Consider the following 18354-nt stretch of genomic DNA (forward strand, 5'->3'; position numbering starts at 1 on the left):
CTCTAGTGTAGAATAGCAATTATGTTGCACACCATGATATAGTATTCTTATATCTTAGAGTTAGTACACTCATATGAATCCAACAATGTTCCTCAATCACATATAATTGCTCAACAAGATTTATTTGCAACATGGTAGAGCAGCAAAAATCGAATCGAACAAAAAACACAACTAGCATATTGAACTTTTTTTTTTACTGAAGTGTTTTTTCATACCTCAACCTGTATTAATCTAAAACATGTTACATATTGATTTTCTCCACCCCAATTTTCTCACCTAGCACGTGCAACGCACATGCCCGTTTACTAGTAATAATAATAATAATTAAAAATTAAGTTTTTCATCGTGTTCTCTAATAGTCAAAAAAATTTGTTTCTCTTTGTATCTTCTTTTGTTAAGAAATGTTAAGGAGTATGCCTACTAGGATTGTCATAATTCTAGTTGTTATTAATAAATAGACATTTGAATCAAATTTTAAATTGTTGTTTTAAATTTGAATACAGGAGGGGCCTATCTTCTTCCATACTCTTTCATCCATCCAGTCAGACTTTATTGGATACTTATCTTAGTATCACTTTATCCATCAGGCGTGGCGGACATATTTTATTCCCTTGCGGTGGGACCTTCTCGTTGCTTCACGCAACATGACTATTTCATTTTGAACGTTTCCTCACACTGATTAATAGTCTGTCAGGACTCCCTACCTTACCCCTCTCTCTACTCCTACTAAACTATCTTCATCAAGCATGGCTACACCACGAATCATTCATGAGCAATCCTTCCAGGCTATGATAGATTCCAATGCTTATGGCTTTCATTTCCGTGAATACATCACCAACATCGAGTGGTCTTCTCTACTTCTTTGACCTGACCAAACTTATTTTCCAAGTTTGGCTGCATACTTTTATGTCAATATGGGAGACACACAAGCATTTAATCATGCTCAAGGCTTCTTCTTAGATGGGTTCACAATCCAAGTTGGTGGTACACAACATATCTTTTCTGAGCCAACACTTGCCCTAACTTTGGATCTTCCCTATCACGAGCCGGCGACAACATGGCCATACATCCGCCAGAACTCTACCCGTTCCTTTTCATGGCCTACTTTTCGGTGAACATATGGTGATGGTCTTGCAATTAAAGATGAAGGCACTGCACCTAGCAGATGGCCATAAACCACCATTCCATTAGCAAACATGACTATGAACGTGGGGAATGCAATGTTGTTCATCTTTCTAAACATCATGGGAGATTAGCATTTTTCTACTACCAATGATGCTGCCTATGTAGTATTCAATGTGCTTGCTCAAGGTCATACATTCTTTAATATCATAAATTATGTTATCAACAATCTGAAAATAGGTCGCACCGTTCGGCATCAGTATTTACTTTTACCTGTAATCACTTGCCGAATTATGAGGACACATTTCCCATAGATTTTGGCTACTTTTAACGATTGGGTTAAAGTAGATTCTATGTGCTCGGCGAACAGAATAATCCGTTCACTAAGGTTTCGGCAATGGCGAGAACGTCCTTCACGGTACCTAAGATACGTTCGTTGCTACCCTGACGACGATGATATGTTGGCACATTTGAACAAATATGGGGAACAACAATGGAGCACCATTTGGCAAACCATTATCTATTGGTGCGATACTAAGGAAATGCATTTCACTCGAGATGATGCGAGAACATCAGGACCTAGTGGTTAGTAAATTTGAGTAGGCCACTGTGTATATATATCTAACTATATATAGTTGCGTTGGCGTATATATATCTAACTGGAGCTCTAGATAAGGTCACGCGCGTGACTCCTGGAAAAATCAGGTTTTGATATTGGATCAACTGTTGTAAAATAGAACTAGGAGTTGGAATGATATTTCAGAGATGAATATCAGTTCAATTCCACATGCTAGTATGATATGTTTAGAGATATGTATATTGTGCTAGGGTTCGAGACTCAAATTTGTTTTCGGGTTTTTTTGTCAACCCAAAATGGATTAGAGACGTAGTGATTTTATTTTCTAAAATGTTATGAAACTAATCTTTGCATGAGTAAGATTAATTCTCTCCTATCTTTCTCTCTCTTTTATTTAAGAAACAAACTTGTAATTTCTAATAACTTGTTTAGTAAGTCGCCTTAAGAAGTAGAAATATATCATTCCAAAACCCTTCTCACATGGTTTTCTAAGGGTAAAATTTCAGTTGTGATAATTAGCCTAGTCCTAAGGTTTGGACGAACTCCTTACTCTAATTATACACATGAATCACGTGAGTAAGGTGAAATTGATTATTAGTATCTTTTGAGGATTCGGGTAGCAAATACAATAAACTATCAAAAGGGCTAACATCACCCAACAAGAGGCTATAGACTAAGAAGAGGCATTCTCCCCTATGGTGAGATACGCTTCAATTTGCCTCATTCTAGCTATTGTCACACAATAGGATTTAGAACATTTTCAAATGAATGTTAAGACCGCATTTCTCAATAGAGAATTAAAGGAAGAGATCTATATGGCTCAACATACTGGTTTTAAGGTCTAGGGACAAGAGCGCAAAGTTCGCCTCCTAAAACGTTCTATATATGGCCTTAAGCAGTCGTCTAGGCAATGGTATCTCATATTTCACAATTCATTACCCCAATTGGTTTTGAGATGATTGAAAAAGATCACTGCATATACACTAAGTGACCCAGAAAGATTTTCTTATCCTTTCGTTGTATGTTGATGACATTCTTTTAGCTGGGAATGATATGGATTGCATTGTTGCCAGTAAGAAGTGGTTCTCCTCTAATTTTGATATGAAGTATATGGGTGAAGCTAACTATGTATTGGGAGTTAAGATCATGAAAGATCACCTAAGGAAATTTCTTGGTTTGTCTCAGGAGACTTACATTAGAAAGATTCTTGAGCTTTTTGGTATGCAAAATTCCAAACCAATAGACACTCCATTGGAAAAAGGATGTGTCTTAAGCCTTGATCAGTGTCCCAAAACTAATGAAGAAAATAATCAAATGTCCAATGTGCCATATGTGGCTGCAATTGGTAGTCTGATGTATGCCATGATGTGTACTCGACCAGATATCAGCTCTACAGTTGGGTTAGTCAGTCGTTATCAGAATAATCCTGGTCCCGCTCATTAGAAAGTTGTGAAAAGGATACTTAGATATCTACAAGGGACTGTTGACTTTGTCCTAAGTTACCATAGTGGAGACTTGAAACTAAAATGTTACACCGATTCAGACTGGGATGGTGATAAAGATGAACGCACGTCCACTTCGGGTTATGCTTTTATGCTCAGAAATGGAATTATTACTTGGTGTAGCCAGAGCAAAAATGTGTTGCTTTGTTTACAATGGAGTCAGAGTATACTGCTTGCTCAACTGCAGTCCAAGAAGTTGTTTGGCTAAGGAAATTCTTGATACACTTAGATATCACAGCTCATGCAGAGGATGCAGTATTACTTTATAGTGAAAGCACTGCAGCTCTGGCATTTGTAAAGGATCCTAAGTATCATGGGAAGGTCAAACACATAGAGACTCGTTTTCACTACATTCGAGATAAAGTTGAAACAGGAGAAGTGGACTTGAAACATAACTCCGCGCTTAACACGTTGGCTAATCCCATGACTAAACTATTGCACGAGATGCGTTTAAATCTCATGTTAGGAGTATGGGACTTCATAGGATTTGATATGTTGACATTGTTTATGGTATATTTCATTAATTCAAATTTTTTGGAATATTCTTTTATTTACACATTCTTGATTTGTTTTTTCACTGGACTTGAATCGACCTACTCACACGGGTGATTCACATTGGCGCTTGGAGAGTGAGCAAGATGATCGAGACATCTATATTCTTGGCGCTAGAAGAGCGAAAAGAATATTTTTTTAAACTCTTGAATGTCGTCTTAGTTAGAACTAAGATGAGACCTTATATAATAAAGGTTGGACATAAAATTTATCGACAATTTTATGTAGTCGCCTTGTAGTTAAGCCGAATATGAGTGTTTTTCTTGACAGGCGCTAGAGAGTGACTGGGATAAAACTCAAGTTAGGCGCTTGTTTAGCAACTAGACTAAGATTCGTATGGTGTTACAGTTTCGCAAGTGACATACCCATTTTAATGGGATAACACCATATCATATATAACATATTGTATGTGCTTTGTCGACCGATAATGAGAACAATGAATGAATCCCTTCTTCATTGTTGTGTGAGCCACGCACTGGGATAATTAAAACATTTTCCCATTGTATGCCTTTCTTAACATAAGGTTATGTCATGAAGAGAATATTTGGTGTCGCTACTTTAGTGTGCTTTCTAAGTACAACGATACTTACCGTATTACGGGGCATTTATAGGAAAGCGACTTAATATAATTGAACTGGCATGAATGCTTAGGGAAGACTTTTTGATATTACATCATGTTTTGTGACTGATAACTGGCCCGTGACTATATTTTTGATATGTCATGAGTACAAAACAAGGAGGGATGTATCACTGCTTTATACAAGGGATTAAGAGTGTTGATTCCGGTGTAATCAACAATGTCTCAGACATATACGAGATGTTTCTGGGTGATGCGTTTTTATTAGTTGGATGAAAACTTAATAATATCGCTCATGTTGCTCTTTGTTCTTCTCGTGAGGTCACACACCTTATTCCCTGTATGCAAAAATAAGTAATAGAGATATATTGAAAGATATTAAGATTTACCCTATGTGGGCGAGTGGGAGATGTAAGTGGGTCGTATCACTTAAGTCCACCCACATGGATCAAGGATCCATCTCCAATATAAGTTACTTCCTGGATCATTGGATATATTATGAACTATGGGTTATCCTACTAGATAGAATAAAATCTATCTTAAATCTCTTGTTGCACAAGAGTAGTGGGAGTTAGCTATTTTCTAGTTTTGTTTTAAATACCTTACGTAGGTATTATAAACACACTAAGAAAAAAAAACGAAAAACTATCTCAAAGATTTTACTCTCATCTTTCTCCATTCACCAACGAGTGGGTTTAATAAGGTGTAGAATCTAAGGGTTGATTCTAGTAGCAATCCTAAGCTTATAACAACAAAAAAGGGTTATCATTCTTTATATTTTGATTTATTCCGCTAGGACTAAGGTATGTTCTATAACTCGAATTAGTATGTTAATGTATAATTTACACTCCACTTTAGAATATAACAAGTATGCGAACTTTGCTATGCATCGGTGCTTTTTCAAGTCTTTAAACCTGTCGCTCTAACATCTCTCGGATAGTATGATTTTTTGAATTCTAGTTCTAATCAAAAAAATAATATAAAAACATTATGATGGGTTGAATATAATTTTAATGACGTGAAGGATGTTTTCTAAATTATTTTAAATAATATGAATCTAATTCTAATTTCAATAAAGTGAGAGAGTTTTTTGTAAATTGTTTAAAAAGAAAGGAATTGATTAGAATAAGGGAGGTAGTTCTAAAATCTTAAAATAGAGAGATTAGAAATATACGGTTGAGAAATATGCCTCCTAAAGACCCGGCTATCATATAGATACAAGTATGCAAACCTTACTACGCATCGGTTTTTTTAAGTCTTGAAACTCGTCCCTCCAGATCGATAGTTAGCATGATTTCTTTGGATTCTAATTGTAAATGGTAATTGTAATTATATAGGAGAGACTCATTTATTTATTTATTTTAAACAAAATGGGAGATAATTATGTTATTTGAGTGAGATTAGGAAGGTTCTTTTAAATTATCAATAATAAAATAGGGCTTACTTGTTTTAATTTCAATGTGGAAAATAGGGCCGTCCCTCCAGGTCGATAGTTAGCATAGTTTCTTTGGATTCTAATTGTAATTATATAGGAGAGACTCATTTATTTATTTATTTGAAACAAAATGGGAGATAATTATGTTATTTGAGTGAGATTAGGAAGGTTCTTTTAAATTATCAATAATAAAATAGGGTTTGTTTTAATTTCAATGTGGAAAATGGGGTAATTATTTAATTTAAGGGACATTAGAGAGGTGTTTCTAAATTATTAATAAACAAAAAGACCTTATTCTAAATTTAGTGAGGGAGGTATTTCTAAATTAAGTAAATAAGGAGATTTAAATTTGCCTACTCGAGAATTGAGGAGGCTTCCGAATGACCCGGCTATCATATAGAGACGAGTATGCGAACCGTGCTACGCATCGGTGTTTTTTCAAATCTTTAAACTTGTCACTCTAACATCTCTCTAATAATATGATTTTTTGAATTCTAGTTATAATCTAAAAAATAATATAAAAACATTAGGAGGGGTTGAATATAATTTGAGTGACGTGAATGAGGTTTTCTAAATTATTTTAAATAATAATGAAGCTAATTCTAATTTCAATAAAGTGAGAGAGTTTTTGATAAATTGTTTAAAAAGGAGGGAGCTAATTAGAATAATTAAGGGAGGTGGTTCTAAAATCATAAAATAGAGATATTACAAATACACAGTTCGGTTAAGAAATTTTCCTCCTAAAAAATAATACAAAAAAAAATTAAGAAGAGTTGAATATAATTTGAGTTACGTGAATGAGGTTTTCTAAATTATTTTAAATAATATGAAGCTAATTCTAATTTCAATAAAGTGAGAGAGTTTTTGGTAAATTGTTTAAAAATGAAGGAGCTAATTAGAATAATTAAGGGAGGTAGTTCTAAAATCATAAAATAGAGAGATTACAAATACCCAGTTCTGTTGAGAGTGTAGAGATGTAAGCAATAGCGTTCCAAAAAAACTGTAAAGAATTTTGGTCAATTTTCAAACTTATACCTATATCTTCAACCTGTAAGTTCACCACATATCACAGAGTTCATATTCTTTACTAATGCTTCTTTAGTAAGCCTGCATGTTTAACGAATCTAGTTAAAAAACAGCCTTCGGCAAAAAGAAAATTGAGACAACCATAACAATATCTTATCATAAAGTTTAGCAAACATGCAGCAACGCATTTAATTTTTCGTTCACAATGAATCACCAAATATAAATCAACACACATGGAAAACACAGAAACTTACTAACCATTATGCGAGACATTCTGCAATCCAATTTGCGCCATAAAATCTTGACGTTCGGATTATGGATCACATAGAAACGTTTTCATTAAAATTCTAAGATTTATTGCTTTGAGGTCTCGCTAGTCAAAAACCCCCCAAAGGATGCGTGATGGTGGGGGTTCCCAATTTGTTCTGGAAACTTTCAAATTTTGATGTTTGCAGTTCCGGAATGTTTAAATTGAATTTTGATCATCAAAGAGGAATGTTTAAATAATGAAAATAAAGAGATCCAAAATAGCCTACTCGATCCCGACCATCATATAGTGTAGAGATTCCATAGGTTATTGCCTTGGGATTATTGTTACTAGGTTTTGCAAGATTACAATGATTTTATTTGTTGTTACCAGGTTTTGCAAGATTACAATGATTTTATTTGCCAAGATTATTATATGTGCTTCAGTGCTTCGTTATCTTAGATCAATAATGAAACAAAAGTTTGAGACAAGAAGTCTAAGTTTTCATTCCTTCATAAGAAAATTGATATTTACATTATATGAAGAGATCGATTTACACTGTTCAGCATTCATTAACTCAGTTGGCACCCCAGCAACTCAAGAACATAACTTTGCCTAGTGACTCCTCTGATTGTTTCGTATTCTCATCACTCAACTTCTTCATCATCACAGAAGAAAATGTACAAGAAAATCTTTTGCTTTCATATATAGACCTCCCACTGATTTTGGCATGTTGCTGTAGTAATCTAAGAGGAGAGTTCCATCTACATACACCTTGATCTTTCAACATCACCACAATTCCAACGCTTGCAGCTGCAACCCAAGCTCTAGTTGTCGAACTCATCTTTCTTCTTCTTTTTCGGTTTTGCTCTTCTACGAGTTAAGAATAATGTAATTGTATTTTGTTATTTGTGGAGACGAACTTATATATAGTCATATAGAGAGTGAGTCTGCATGAACAAGATAAGATCAACGAAATCAAATATATATATATTATATAATAGACAAGATAATGCCTATAGTGGTTTTGCTAGTGGTATAGGAAAATCATTGAATGAGGACGAACGCAAAAGAGAAAAAAAAGAAAGAAAAAAAGGTGATAAAAGCACCAGTCCCCACAAGAGAATATAATGAGGTTGTGGGTCATGAATTTCCTTCTTTTTTTTATCAGAAATTATTGTGCAAGTGCCAACAAATAAATCTATTTGAGCCATGATGGATAGCATGTATCTTAGGTTCTTGGCTTCGATCTGATCACAATCTAGCCCTTCATTTTCACATTTGCTTTGTGTTTATCCTGTCATTATGTGAAATATGATCATTTTCAACAAGTTGATTAATTAGATACTAGCATATAATCCTAGCATGGTGCAGTTGTTTACTTGTTTATCAAAAAAAATCATATCTTATTGTATCTTTTCCGGGGGATGTGGAAACCATGTCTATCTGCATCGAGAGTCTGTATAGCAGTTGTACTTGAGTCCATGTGATGCCCGATAACATTTTTATTCTTGTCCAGGTCGACTCTTCTGTTTTTTCCCCTGCTTTTGCTTAAAATGTTTTAGGAAATAGCTTGAATTGTCTGATCGAGTGATGTGCAAATTCAAATCAATTCTAGCACCACCACCACATGCAACTCCATAGCATCTGTATAGCTTGGATCAGAATACTTGACAGGAAAAAAATACAAAATAAATAAAGAAGAAAAAAATTAAAAAATCTATCAGCTAAGTCACATGTACAGGATCATTTCAATTAGTAATCTGAAGACGACAAGAGGGAGATGCTCAGATGCATCTCCGATCCATGCACTTGTTACTTTTGTAGTATTAAATAAACATCAAAGCTTGCCAAATCAATTTGACTATAGTTTGACGGGCGAAACAAAAAGGTATTGAATACGGTTTTGGTAGATTGTATATACTATTTTAATTAGATTTACATATCCATATTCGTATTTGATTAAATTTCTTGTGTGGAATAGAAAATTTATATTCCTTATCAGAATCGGCCATTGGGTCTTAATTATTTGACAATTTCACCTATAAGTACTTTGTTGACAAATTTGCTGACGGCAGGACTCATAGTTTTTCAAAGTTGTGTTCTGTCTAGTAACTGCTAGTACGCGGGAGCATCCTTTATCTGCAGCCACTATAACGCGTTTGCATCCTACACCCCTTCATACTGGATCCTCCATGTTGGGGAAAATGATGTCAATCGTGTTGTAATTATCCCTCACATGAGGAGAGAACGAAGTTCATTCTGCGTGGAAATGTTTGAGCACGACCCGTGCTCAGATTGGTCTTGACCAAGGCGTGACCCGCGCTCATGCCGTGGAAGACTTCCAATACCTTTCAAAGACGACCGCGACTCGACTTCGACTTGTCTTGCCAGCGCCCAAGTCTATTTTCAGAAGAAATTGTGGACCGCAAGTTTGCAATAAGAGTTAGAGTTTTTTGCAAAACCTAACACCCATAAAACACACGAGAGACAGCACAAAAGTCAGAGAAAACCCAATCTTGAAAGCTATCAAGATTGAGAGATAACCTTTACAGAGAGACAACTCTATAAAAAGATAAGAGTGATCTAGTAAGGTGAAAGACTAAAAGGAGATATTGTAATCTTCCTTCCCACTTTATAAAGAACTAGCTCTTGTGGAAGTAGGCACCATTGGCCGAACCACGATATATCTTTGTGTTGTGGTATACGTTTAATTCTGCTTTATATTATTATTTGTTGTTAATAGTTGTTCAGCGAGTTTGGCATGTTAGCATAGGTTGTAGTTGATATTTAGAATTTGTCTGGAGTTGAATTGTATTCAAATACAAGTTATCTGTGTAGTGGAGGGATTGATTGGTATTGGTATAAACCCCAACAATGTGGTATCAGAGCCTTGGTTATATTAGCCTAGGGTGTTATCCAAATTTTGGTTGGAAGGTGTTTGACAAAACTCCTGAGAAAATATTTGAGTTTAAATAACTTGTAGAAATGGACCATTCCATTAACACTCGCATGACGAGTCTGAATAGGAATAACTACACTATGTGGAAAGTCAGGATGGAAGACTTGCTCTATTACGAGGACCTGGCACAACCCATTGAGAATGGGGGAGTAAAACCGGATATATTATCCGATGCCGATTGGAAGATGTTTGATGAAAAAGCGATTGGGCGCATTAGATAACGGATTGACAATAATGTAATCCATCTTGTATCCCAAGAGACCACAACTTTCAACCTATGGAAGACTTTAGAAGACCTCAATGAGAAGACAAGAAAGGACGCACATAATAGCTCCTGTCACTCAGAGATCCTTGTTACAGAAAAGCAAGAAAGAGGCAAAAGTAGAAAACCATCTCATTCTAGAGGTGAGGACAAAAGAAAATCTAGGAGCACAAGCAGACCTCCTAAGAAAGACTTGCCATGCAATCATTGCGGTATCCATGACCACTTCAAGTATGAATGCATAGAATTAAAGAGGGATGAGAAAACTAGTACCGTACATGAAGACAAGTTAGAGTTAAAAGACGCCACAGATATCGCTTCAAAAGGTGAAGTAGGAATTGTGTCAGATGGTGACGAGTTATGCTTGAGCACTTCAGGCCAGGGTATAGAGTGGGTGGTAGATACAAGTGCTTCTTACCACGTCACACCCCATAAGAGTTTCTTCACTACCTACAAATCTGGTGATTTTGGTGAGGTGAAGATGGACAACAGTGGAGTCTTGAAGATTATAGGCATTGGTGATGTTCATGTAGAAACCAATGTCGGCTACACCTTGACACTCAAAGATGTAAGACATGTCCCTGATATTCGGCTAAGCCTAATTTCGGCTAGGAAGTTAATGACGATGGCTTTGTAAACTCGTTTGGTAACGGGGTATGGAAACTGAGTAGAGGTTCCATTGTAGCAACCAAAGGGAAGAAAACTTGCTCTCTTTACAAAACACAGGCTAGTTTGTGTAAAGCAGAAGTAAATGCGGCAGAAGAAGAAGCTTCCTCCAAACTCGTGGCACAAGAGACTGTGTCATATGGGCATAAAAGGGATGGAAGTTCTTGCTAAGCAAAAGGCCTTGTCGGACATCAAAGGGTACACATTTAAATACATGTACTCATTGTTTGGTAGGAAAGCAACACAGGGTGTCTTTCCAAAGATTCCCGTCTCACAGAAAGGACAATGTCCTTGAACTAGTGCACACAAATTTATGTGGTCCTATAAAAGTGAAGTCCCACGGGGGAGCTTCATACTTCATGACCTTCATTGATGATGCGTCAAGAAAGATATGGGCCTATAGTCTAAAGACCAAGGATGAAGTACTTGGCATGTTTGAGAAATTCCACAGCATGGTGGAAAGAGAGACTGGGAAGTTGTTGAAGTGTATTCGCTCAGATAATGGGGGTGAGTACATTGGGCCATTTGAAGAGTATTGCCAGAGTCATGGGATTCGTCATGAGCAGATCGTTCCCAAGACACCGCAACATAATGGAATAGCAGAAAGAATGAACCGTACCATTGTAAAGAGAATGAGATGCATGATGTCTCACTCTAAGCTACCTAGAATCTACTGGGTAAAAGCAATGCATACAGCCGTGCAAGTGATCAACCTATCACCATCAAAGCCTCTGAATAGTGATTATCCAGAGAGAGTATGGTCAGGCAGAGATGTTGATTATGGATACTTGAGGGTATTTGGATGTAGGACCTTTGTGCATATTTCGAAGGATGAAAGATCCAAGCTTGATGACAAAGCCAAGCAGTGTATTTTTCTGGGTTATGGAGATGAAAAGTTTGGTTACAAACTCTATGATCCAATTAACAAGAAGGTAATCCGAAGTCAAGATGTTGTGTTCTTGGAAGACCAAACCATAGCGGACTTTGAGGAGGGTGAGAAGCTACAGGCTTTCACCAATGATCTTGTTGATTCAGAAACCGAAGTTCCTACTGTGGAACGTGCAGAAGGCATTGAGAATGCAGAGAACCATGAGTTTGAAGCTCATGATGAGAATCCTATTGCTCACGATATGATAGAACCTATTGGTATAGAAGATGCAGATGAGATGCATGAACCACCACCAGAGCACGCAGAAGTGTATCCTCCTGAGGCACCAGCAGATGGGGCAAGGAGGTCAAATAGAGAGAGACTAGCTTCAACCATGTATCCACCACATACGTACATGCTACTATCGGATGGTGGAGAATCTATGTACTATCAAAAGGAACTTGAAGGTACAGACAAAGAAAAGTGGTTGAAGGCTATGCATGACGAGATGGATTCTTTGCATAAGAATCACACTTATGAGTTAGTTGAGAAACCGCAAGGACAAAAAATTCTCAAGAATAAGTGGATATACAAAGTCAAGCATGAGGAAAACAATCCTCACCCAAGGCACAAATCTCGCCTTGTTGTGAAGGGATTCGGTCAAAGAAAAGGGATTTACTTTGATGAGATTTTCTCTCCTGTAGGGAAGATGACTTCTATAGTTCTATCCGAGTGATATTGGGTATGACCGCAAGTATGAACCTAGAGGTTGAGCAGCTAGATGTTAAGATAGCTTTTCTTCATGGAGACCTTGAAGAAGATGTCTACATGGACCAGCCAGAGGGGTTTGAGGTCAAAGGCAAGGAGCACCTAGTATGCAAGCTGATAAAGAGCTTGTATGGGTTGAAGCAGGCACCGAGGCAGTGGTACATAAAGTTTGATTCCTTTATGGCGAAGCAAGGATACAAGAAGTCTGCTTCCAATCATTGTGTGTTTGTTCAGAGATTTCCAGACGGGGATTTTATTGTGTTATTGCTGTATGTGGATGATATGTTGATAGTTGGCCCAAACATCAACAAAATATCCAAGCTGAAGAAAGACTTGAGTAAGTCCTTTGAGATGAAGGATTTGGGTCAAGCAAGACAGATACTTGGGATGCGGATTACTCATGACAAAAAGAGTGGGAAGTTGTGGCTTTCTCAAGAAAGCTATATTGAAAAGGTGTTGAAGAGATTCAACATGGATCAAGCGAAGCCAGTCAGTTGTCCGCTTGGTGGCCAGTTCCGCATAACCAAAGAGATGTGTCCAAAGGGTAAGCATGAGCAGAGTCAGATGGAAAAGATTCCTTATGCATCCGCAGTGTGCAGTTTAATGTATGCAATGGTGTGTACAAGACCGGATATTACTTTCGCCATGGGCGTTGCAAGCCGCTTTCTGTCAAATCCGGGTAAGAAACATTGGGAAGGTGTTAAGTTGATATTGAGATATCTCAAGGGCACTTCCAAATCGTGTTTGTGCTTTGGTGGAAGTAAGCCCTTACTTGAAGACTACATTGATGCAGACATGGCAGGTGATGTTGACTCGATGAAGTTCACCTCCGATTATCTGGTTACTTTTGCAGGGGGAGCAGTTTCTTGGCAATCAAAATTGCAAAAGTGTGTTGCCCTCTCCACTACAGAAGCTGAGTATATTGCAGCCACTAAGTGTTGCAAAGAGATGCTATGGATGAAGAGGTTCTTCGAAGAACTAGGGCTAAAGCATAAACTGTTTGTAGTTCTATGTGACAGTCAGAGCGCCATCCATTTGAACAAGAATCTGAGTTTCCATTCTAGATCCAAGCACATATACGTGCATTATCATTGGATTAGAGAAGTACTCGAAGACAAGCATTTGTGTATCGAGAAGATCCATACCGACAAGAACGGGTCGGATATGATGACCAAAGTCTTACCGAAAGGTAAGTTTAATGTTTGTTATGCTATTGCCATAATGGCAGCACACTCCTCCTGTTGATTTGGAAATTGCATGGAGGTAGCCCCCCTCACTATTCGGGAGGGGGAGATTGTAGGAATTATCCCTCACATGAGGAAGGAACGAAGTTCATTCTGCGTGGAAATGTTTAAGCGCAACCTGCGCTCATATTGGTCTTGACCAAGGCGACCCACGCCCATGCCGTGGAAAACTTCCAGTACCTTCAGTCGCGACCCGCGCTCGACTTGGTCTTGCCTGAGGCGCGACCCGCACCTAAGTCTATTTTCAGAAGAAATTGTGGACCGCGAGTTTGCAATAAGAGTTAGAGTTTTTGGCAAAACCTAACACCTAGAAAACACACGAGAGACAGCACAAAAGTCAGAGAAAACCCAATCTTGAAAGCTATCAAGATTGAGAGATAAACTTTACAAAGAGACAACCCTGTAAAGAGATAAGAGTGATCTAGTAAGGTGAGAGACTGAAAGGAGATATTGTAATCTTTCTTCCCACTTTATAAAGAACTAGCTCTTGTGGAAGTAGGCACCATTGGCCAAACCACTGTATATCTTTGTGTTGTGGTATGCGTTTAATTCTGCTTTACATTATTATCTGTTGTTAATAGTTATTTAGAGAGTTGGGCATGTTAGCATAGGTTGTAGTTGATATTTAGAATTTGTCTAGAGTTAAATTGTGTTCAAATACAAGTTATCTGTATAATGGGGGAATCGATTGGTATTGGTATAAACCCCAACAAATCGATTCCGCTAAGATAGCTTGTATATGGACACTCCAAACTCCAACCGAATCTAAGTTTTCACTACAACCAACAACTTCAAACCTAAGCTATGGAATCAACAACCACAAACCTAAGATATGGAATCAACAACCACAACAACCAATAACAATGTAGAGTAAACACATAACAAAATATGTAACGTGGTTAGGCCAATAATATCTACTTCCACAAGAGCAAATCATTTATAAGATTTGGAAAGATGATTACAATCACTCCTCTCAAGTCTCTCCAACACTTACTAGATCTCTCTTCTTGTATCTTTCTCCTTACAAGCTTATCTATTTGTAATGATTTCCTCTCAATTTTGGTGGCTCTCAAAATTGGTTTTTCTCTCTCTTTTTATTTTGGGTATGAAACCCTAATTTCTTTTATGGGCAAAAAGGTAGTTTTCACCCTCGAACTTGTCACGTTTTACCACTTACCCCCCCCCCCCCCCTAAGCTTCACTTTAGGCAATTTTAACCCTAAACTTGTAAAACGTATCCAGCTTCATTTTTCCAGTTCATTTCCGGCACCTGAAGAGTGACGTGGAGTGACGTGGAATTATGTTTTCTTACGTGGAATTTCTAATTTTGTCATGTGTCAAATTTCTTGTGTGGAATAGAAAATTTATATTACTTGTCAGAATTAGCCATTGGGTCCTTAATTATTTGACATAAATTATTTGACAATTTCACATGTACGTACTTTGTTGACTAATTTGCTGATGGCGGGACTCATAGTTTTTCAAAGTTGTGTTCTATCTACTAACTGCTAGTACACGGTAGCATCCTTTATCTGCAGCCATTATAACCGTTTGCATCTTCCACCCCTTCAGATTAGATCCTCCGTGTTGGGGAAAATGATGTCAATCGATCCCCGCTAAGATAGGTTGTATATGAATACTCCAAACTCTAATCAAATATAAGTTTTCACTACAACCACCAACCACAAACCTAAGTTATGGAATCAACAACCACAAACCTAAGATATGGAATCAACAACCACAACAAGCAATAACAATGTAAAGTAAACATATAACACAAGATATAACGTGGTTCGACCAATAATGTCTACTTCCACAAGAGCAAATCATTCATAAGATTGGGAAGGATGATTACAATCACTCCTCTTAAGTCTCTCCAACACTTACTAGATCTCTCTTCTTGTATCTCTCTCCTTACAAGCTTATCTCTTTGTAAGGGTTTCTTCTCAATTTTGGTAGCTCTCAAAATTGGTTTTTCTCTCTCTTTTTCTTTTAGGTATGAAACCCTAACTTCTTTTATATACTATGCTGAAAAATCAGTGAGCCATGATATTTCGGTTTATCTCAGTTCAACAACAAAAAATCGGAACTTTGCTCTTCTTAACTTCTCACATGGTGAGGGACACCCAACAATCTCTCCCTCCCGAGCCATGAGGGGTGGGATACCTCCACATTCCCAAATAGGAGGAGTATGTTACCAATCCGGCGGTAGCACAACAAACATCAAACTTGCCTTTCAGCAAAATTTTAGTCATCATATCCAACCCATTCTTGTCGATATGGATCTTCACAATGCACTATCGCTTCTCTTCGAGAACTTCTCTAATCCAATGATAACGCATATGTATGTGCTTGGATCTACAATAAAAACTCGAATTCTTGCTTAAATGAATAACGCTTTAACTATTGCAAAGAACCGTAAACTGTTTATGCTTTAACCCTAGTTCATTGAAGAACCTCTTCATCCATAGCATCTCTTTGCAACACTTAGTAACTGCAATATACTCGGTTTCTATAGTGGAGAGGGTAACACACTTTTGCAACTTCGAGTGTCATAAAACGGCTCCCCTTGGAAATGTAAATAGATAACCGAAAGTGGACTTCATCGAGTCAACAACATTTGCCATGTTTACATCTGTGTAGCCTTCAAGTAAGGTCTTACTCCCACCAAAATACAAACACTCCTTGGAAGTGCCCTTGAGATATCTCAATATCCACTTAACACCTTCTCAATATAGCTTTCTTGAGAAAGCCATAACTTTCCACTCTTTCTATCACGAGTGATCCGCATACCAAGTATCTGCTTTGCTTTACCCAAATCTATCATCTCAAAGGACATACTCAAGTCTTTCTTTAACTTGGATATCTTGTTGATATTTTGGTCAACTATCAACATATTATCCACATACAACAAGAGCACTATGAAATCCCCATCTGGAAAGTTCTGAACAAACACACAGTAGCCAGAAGTAGATTTCTTGTAGCCATGTTTCACCATAAAGGACTCAAACTTCATGTACCACGGTCTCGATGCTTGCTTCAACCCATACAAACTCTTTCTCAGCTTGCATACCATGTGCTCTTTACCTTTGACCTTAAAACCTTCTAGCTGGTCCATCTAGACATCTTCCTCAAGATCAGCATGAAGTAAAGTTGTCTTGAAATCTAGTTACTCAACCTCTAGGTTCATACTTGCAGCCAAACCCAATACCATCCCTGATCGAAGTCATCTTAACCACTGGAGAGAAAATTTCATCAAAGTCAATACCTTTCCTCTAATCGAATTCATTCACAACAACGCGAGCTTTGTGTCTTAGATGTAGATTACTCTCTTCATGCTTGACTTTGAACACCCACTTGTTATTGAGAACTTTTCTTCCTTTCGGTTTCTCTACGTCATAGGCGTGATTCTTATGTAAATAACACATCTCATCTTGCATAACCTTCAACCATTTCTCTCCATCTGTACCTTTAAGAGCATCTTGATAGTACATATGTTCTCCACTATCGGAGAGTAATACATATGTATGTGGTAGGTACCTGGTTGAAGCTTGTCTTTCTCTTTCGAATCTCCTCACCTCATCTTCTTGTGGCTCAGGAGGATGCATTTCTACTTGTTCAGGTGGTGGTTCATGCACATCTTCTATCTCAATAGGTTGAATCCTATCATGAATAATAGGATCATCATCATGAGCCTCAAACTCATGGTTCAATACATTCTCAATGTCATATGTCGCTTATTCTACTGCCAAAACTTCTGGTTCTAAGTCAACGAGGTTATAAACAAGAGCTTCTAGCTTCTCCCCATTCTCAAAGTCCTCTATTGTCTGATCTTCCAAGAACACAACATCTCAACTTCAAATTACCTTCTTGTTAATCGGATCATAAAGCTTGTAATCAAACTTCTCATCCCTATAACCAAGAAAAATGCATTGTTTGGCTTTGTCATCAAGTTTGGACCTCTCATCCGTGGGACTATGAACAAATGCTCTACACCCAAATACCCTCAAGTATCCATAATCAATATCTCTACCTGACCATACTCTCTCTGGATAATCATTATTCAGAGGCTTCGAAGACAATAGATTGATCATATGTACGGTTGTGCGCATTGTTTCTACCCATGCTAGTAACTCTTTGGTAACTTAAAATGAGACAACATGCATTTCATCCTCTTTACAATGGTACGGTTCATCCTCTCGGCTATACTATTGTGTTACGGTGTCTTGGGCACTATCTGCTCATGACAAATGATATAACTCTTGCAATACTCTTCAAATGACCCAATGTACTCTCGCCCATTATCTGAACGGATACATTTCAAAGGTTAAGGCTTCCTGGTGTCTCTTTCCACCATACTATGGAAAGTCTTGAACACATTGAGAACCTCATCCTTGGTCTTCAAACCATATGCTCATACCTTTCTTGCATCATCAATGAAAGTCAAGAAGTACAAAGCTCCCCCGTGGGACTTCACTTTCATGGGACCATATAAATCCGAGTGTAGTAGCTCAAGGACATTCTCCTTTAGGTGAGAGGAGGATCTT

The sequence above is a fragment of the Coptis chinensis genome, chromosome 6 (genome assembly GCF_015680905.1).
Source record: "Coptis chinensis isolate HL-2020 chromosome 6, ASM1568090v1, whole genome shotgun sequence".
Classification (NCBI taxonomy): domain Eukaryota; kingdom Viridiplantae; phylum Streptophyta; class Magnoliopsida; order Ranunculales; family Ranunculaceae; genus Coptis; species Coptis chinensis.